Genomic DNA, 6,829 nt, shown 5'->3' with positions numbered 1-6,829 from the left:
CCAGCCTCGACTACATCAGTTCAAAGCCCCAATAAATAAAACTGAAAGGCTGCTTTCAAATAATAGTTTCACCCCCAAAAAAAATATACAGTGCCTGCACTCTGCGGTGAAGCGCTTTGAGACGTCTTAACGACAGGATAAGATGCCTAGTATTATTATTATTAAAGATGACTTCTGAAAGCCCCCCCCCCACCCCCACCCCCAACCCCAACCCCCTCCCTGTATAAAATATGCAACAGTACTTGGCTCTCCAGCTGGTTGGAATATCTCACACGTCAGCTTGCATTGCTCCTGGATCTCCACTAGGAAGCTGCATCTCTCTCTCTCTCTTTCTGTGACCCCCCCCCCCCCCCCCACCCCCAAAAAAAACCCTCTCTCTCTCTCTTTTCTCTCTCTCTCTCTCTCCAGAAACCCTTCCATCTCCATTTCCCATCTGTTGACCTGAACGCCAGTCGCTCAAGAGAGTATAGGAGTGAGAGGGGAAAGGGAAGAGAGGAAAAGAGAGAACAAGATACCAGGTTTCTCCCTGGAAGTTGCCTGAGTCGCTCTCTCTCTCGGGGTGGGGGGGGGGGGGGGGGGGGGTATTTTTTTTGGGGGGGGAGGGGTGCACTTTAAAGGGCAGATTCCTGGTTTGACGATCCTCGTGTGGGAATTACAGTCCGAAGGCTTTAAAGCTTCCAGGAGAGAGATCGACTCCTGATCGGTGAGTGCAATCGATTCCCAACACAACCCCCAACTCAACCCCAAACCTCCCCCCAAACCTCCCCCCAAACCTCCCCCCAAAAACCTCCCCCACACAACCCCACAATTGTTGCTTTTTTTTTCTCTGCTCATTTAAATCGAGTGTTTTGTGGTTTCTCCTCTGGAGGGTTTTTGGGGGGAGTTTGCAGACTGCAAATACCACCCCCCCCACACCCCCCCCCCCCCCCCCACACACACATACACACACACACACACACACACACATACACACACACACACATACACACCACACACACACACACAGGACCTCTACATCTTTGCTGCAATCGTAAAAACGCAATAGGATTTTTTTTTGGAGGGGGAGAAGGGGAATTTGATTAGATCTGTGCATTCTCCTCTTTTCTCCTTCTCTCCCCCCACCCCCTCCTCTCCCCCTCCTCTCCCCTCTTCTCCCCCCTCCTCTCCCCTCTTCTCCCCCTCCTCTCCCTCCCCCTCCTCTCCCCTCTTCTCCCCCTCCTCTCCCCTCCTCTCCCCCTCCTCTCCCCTCTTCTCCCCCTCCTCTCCCCTCCTCTACCCTCTTTTTCTCTCCTCGCCCCCTTCACTCTCTCTCTCCCTCCTTCCCCCTCTTCTCTCCCTCCACTCTCCCCTCCTTTTTCTCTCCCTTCCCCCTCTTCTCCCCTCCCCCTCTTCTTCCTTCTCCTCTTCCCCTTCTCTCCCCCCCTTTTTTCTCCCTCCCACCTCTTTTCTCCCCATTCCCCCCCCTTCTCTCTCTCTCTCCCCCTTTTCCCTCCCCATCACCCCCCCCCCCCCCCCCCACCCCCTCTTCTCTGGTTGGCATTTGAGTCAGGATTGAGATGCTCTATGGAGAGAGAGAGAGAAAGAAAGAAAGAAAGAAAGAAAGAGAAAAAGAGAGAGAGATCTCGGCCTCCACATCCTTTGGTGCCTGTGGGGGGTGGTGGGGGGGGGGGGGGGGGTTCAGGCCGGGATGAGGAAGCACAGGGTCGGGGAGACCAGACCAGACCAGTCGGGGAGGGTCCTCTGTTCCCAGTATAATAAACCAATATATATCACAGATGTTGTTGATTATATATCACAAATTTGTTGATATTAACCATTGATTCTCAGCCAAACCAATGCACATCGCTTTGCACACACACAACATAGACACACACACACAACATAGACACACACACACAACATAGACACACACACACACACAACATAGACACACACACACAACATAGACACACACACACAACATAGACACACACACACAACATAGACACACACACACAACATAGACACACACACACAACATAGACACACACACACAACATAGACACACACACACAACATAGACACACACACACAACATAGACACACACACACAACATAGACACACACACACAACATAGACACACACACACAACATAGACACACACACAACATAGACACACACACACAACATAGACACACACACAACATAGACACACACACAACATAGACACACACACATAGAGACACGCACACACATAGAGACACACACACAACATAGACACACACACACAACATAGACACACACACACAACATAGATACACACACAACATAGACACACACACATAGACACACACAACATAGACACACACACACATAGACACACACAGACACACATAGAGACACACACACACATAGAGACACCGACACATAGACACACACACACATACACACACACACATAGAGACACACACAGAGACACACATAGAGACACACACAGAGACACACATAGAGACACACACAGACAGACACACACACACACATAGACACACACACATAGAGACACACACAGAGACACACATAGAGACAGACACACACACACACATAGAGACACACACAGAGACACATAGAGACAGACACACATAGAGACACACAACCACATAGTCTCACACACACACACATAGATACACACACTCAGAGACACACACACAGAGAGACACACACACACAGAGACACACACACACACAGCCCCAGAGCGAACCCAATCTCTCACCAGAAGATTTTATCAATGGCCCAAACACAGATACATTGTAGTGGAAAGTGATGAGGAATGTATCCTCTCTCCCCCCCACCCCCCCACCCCCCCCCCCCCACACACACACACATCTAAAGTTTATTTGTTATTCTGTTCAAGGTGTTTTTCCCCTTCTCCCCCCCCCCCCCAGAAATTTTGTTTTCACTCCGACTTACACACTGCACTGTCTCTCCATTTAGGTTTTACTTTGGATTATTTGTTGCCCTGACTTTTTCTCTTTTAAATGTATTTATCTCCCCCCCCCCCAACCCTTTTCCTTTGCCCCCCTTCCCTCTACCCCCCTTTCCTCTTCTCCCCCTCCTTTCCTCTCCCCCTTCTCTCTCCCCACCCCTTCCCTCTCCTTTTCTCTCCCCCCCACCCTCTCTTCCCCCTTTTCCACCTCTCCCCCTTTAACACTTTCTCTCCTTTATCCCCTCTCTCCCTTCTTTCCTCCCCCCTCCCCCTCCCACATCTCTCTCACCCTTCCACATCCCCTCTCTCTCTTCTTCCTTTCCCCCCTCTCTCTCTCTCTCTCTGTGTTATTGCACAAAGTCTTCTCTTGAGTTTTAAGACAAAATGTTCTGACAGACTAAGTAAGACCAGGGGAAATTTGAGGCCCCAGGAATGCACAGTGGTATTGCATCAGGGGTTATAACATAGAGATCAGGAAATGAATCTATGGCTGATTTTCTTTCATAAAAAAAAAGCCAATTTGCGCCCATCTCAGGGCTGTGAAGGCATATTTTAGAACTTAGTTGCAGCCCAAATTTGAGAGTGAGTAATTCGGCTCAGGGTGGCAATGGAACTTGGGACCTCCCTGTTCCGTGTGGGTCAGTAGCGCATTATACAGCTCAATTCTCATGTCTGTGAGTCCAAAACCAGGGGGTCATAACCACAACAATGATTATTGCAGTATAAACATTGATGAGGACTAGTTGGGCCGAATGGTCTGTTTCCGTGCCAATAAATTTACTCTATGGCCATCTTTATCTAACCTCTGTCAGCTGATTGGGAAGATTTCTCTCAATTAATCTTAATAGACGGGTATCTTAACAATCCGTTTATAGATGGACAGCCAGACTTTACTCACTTACTCATTGTGTGTTAATTAATATTAAGTTACACGTCTGCAAGTAACTCCAGTGTGAGTGAGATCCTGTTAGTAATTTTTTCTGGCAGAAAGAGGAAGGAAGGATGCCTCTCAAAGTGAGATTGTGCCTGCTCTCAATTTTGGGAACTCTATCAAAGAGTCAACGGGAATTGGAGAAGGATATTTCTAACTCCAGAGACCTGGCAGTAGCTGAGACCAGCGCAGTCACAAATGTCCAAAATCCTCGACCTTGTACGTGTGGTAATTGGCAGGATATGGAATTGGCAAAGGCTCTGAGAACGCTTTGTAAATCAAGTTGTTGTTGATGTCTGTCGTGCTCGTCAACTCAAATCTTTATGTGGAGGCGGGAGGGGTGGAGGGGGGGGCACATGGGGGAGAGAAGGCCTTACTTCTCAGAACTTGGTCAGGAATGAGCCAGAGAGGAGACGTCACAAAACAGTCACACGCACAGAACAGCTCTTAAAGTCTCATCTGGAGAGCAACAACTCTTGCAATGCAGCGCTCCCCCAGTACTGCTATTGGAGTATCAGCCTTGACTATGTGAGTTCAAACCTCCGATTTGAATCCACAAACCTTTTGACTCCGAACAGCGAGTGGATTATTAGCCGAGCCAGGCTGACGCCTTTAATCCTTCTAATGGTGCGTGTATGTGGGCCACTCCCCATGTGTGTGGAGACTCTGTTTCACGGGTGATGTGTCAGTATTATTTTGGGCCAGACCTCTGGAGCCGTAACATAAAGCACGAATCTCAAAGCCCTGTATCCAGAATCGGATTTAATGGAAATGTAGTAACGTATTTGAATTGGGTGGATCGCTCTGCGAAAATAAAATGACACGGTAGAGGAGTGTGGTGGTGTGGGAGAGTGCCGGTGAGTCGGAGATAAAGACCCTCCTTTATTAATAATCCTTTGACAGATCACTTTTTTTGTGGGTGGGGAGGGAGGGATATGACAACGTGCATTAATATGGCGTCTCAATAGATAAATCACATCTTGAAGCGCTTCACAGGATATAATATCTTACATAGCGTAGTGACTGTGTATTTGGAGCCAAGTAGCGGACTCCATCCTGGAGGAGGAATGATCTATATATATTCAGCTGTTCTGTCTTCCTAAGTGCGTGTGTGTAAGGGTGGAATAACCCCACACCCCCCCATCCCCGTCTCTCCTTTTCGTTGGGACTGACCCTCTCATGTAGCTCAGTACTTTGAGAAAGTCGGGGGTGGGGTGTTGAAAGGCCACAGTCTGTGACACACCCTCGGAAGCATCAGCGTTAGAGCAGTGGGGTCGCACAGTCACTCACTGGGGCAAAGCTTCTGCTTCCCGTCATTCTGCAGCAGTAACCGAGCTGTCTGACCTTATTCCACACTTCCCTGCAGACAGCTGCCTCCACAGGTGATACTTATAACTAAACGGGAGCCGAGCACACAGTTGTCAGCCACGGAGTTTAGAATATCATCTGGATGTTCGGACATAAATGGGCTTTAATCACGGGTTAGCCAGGGTCCAATGTGAATTGGTCGATGAACTGCACTTGTACGGTTGCCTTTGAAAGAGCCCAGTGATAATCAGCCAACAACAACTTGTGTGTGTGCGGTGTGTTGTGTGTATGTATGTGTATATATATATATATATATAGTGTCCCCTCACGCAGGGTAGTGTCCCAGAGCGCTTCAAGCCAGGCTTAGGCTCGCGTCAGTGGGTTAGAAGGTTGCAGGTTCAATCCCCAGATCGGGGACTTTGAGACCCACAATACAGGGTTGGGTTGTGGCAGCACCACATTGGTGGAGGTGCCATGTTTTTGGATGGTCTCGTTTGCTTGCTTGGTTGTGTGTGTGTGTGTGGGTGTGTGTGTTAAAGGCATGACATTCACAATGACGAGTGTCTGTGTCCTACCCACCAATCCTTTGGACACAAGATATTATACATTATCTTCGAGACGTCTCAACAATGTGATAAGGCGCTATATCAAAGGCGAGCATTATCATTATTATTATTACTCACTTTGTGGCTGTTTGTAGGATATTGCTTTGCTGCTGCATTTGTGTACAAAATACAGTCACACACTTTAGAGAAAAACGCTGAAGCACTTTGTGACCTGTCAATGACACGATAAGGCTTGATATCCAATGCATGTATTATTTATTCATTCATCAATGGTGTTCTGAGGCAGTGTGAAGCCATGTTCTTGCACCTCTTTGCCAGAAGGAATTATGCATTCACTTTTTAGGTTCAGTCACTGGGGGCAGGGAATCATCCTGCTCGGCTCCTGTTAACCCTGCAAGCCAAAGCCCGAACTTGTAGTGGGCCTAGCTGGACAAACAGGGGAAGAGCTTGACCGACAGAGATATCAATGGCAAGCTGTGTGGTTTTAGTTGGTTAGACTCCAGCAGTTACCCCAAAAAGCCTTGGGTCTTGCCAACCTGCGCCTAATAATAGGGTAAGCGGGATGGTCCCTCCAGGGAGAGAGAGTGCATATTGCATTCCAACAGTCTACCTGTGGAATTTCCAAGTGTAGGTGGGATACATGGAATTCTCAGTTAGGTTTGGTGATTGGTATCTGCGTGTGTCAGACAAAAAAAACAAAAAACTTTTTTTTTTAGCTTAAGCTGCAATTCCAGGATGGCTTTGCAACTAACTGTGCTGCTTCTGCGAAAGCAAGTTGGAAAGTGACCTTGTGTTTTCTAGGAACAACAAAACAGCTGATTAAGCAGAAAAGAAACAAGAGTAAATAAAGTATGATACAGACAACTGTAGTATCCGACAGAACGATTCTAAACGACGATGGCTATGGTTACAGTAAATAAGTCAATGAATGCAATAAGTGTTCCTATTCAGGGTCACCAAAGCACTACATCAGAAGTGTCAAGGAAAGGCTTGATCCAAAACACAAATCTGATTGCAGGAGACTTTTCTGCTGTAGTTGTTAGAGTGGCTCAGTTAGTAGC

Source organism: Callorhinchus milii, unplaced genomic scaffold, assembly GCF_018977255.1.
Source record: "Callorhinchus milii isolate IMCB2004 unplaced genomic scaffold, IMCB_Cmil_1.0 Scaffold10, whole genome shotgun sequence".
Taxonomy (NCBI): Eukaryota; Metazoa; Chordata; class Chondrichthyes; order Chimaeriformes; family Callorhinchidae; genus Callorhinchus; species Callorhinchus milii.
Note: the sequence above shows the minus strand (reverse complement) of the source record.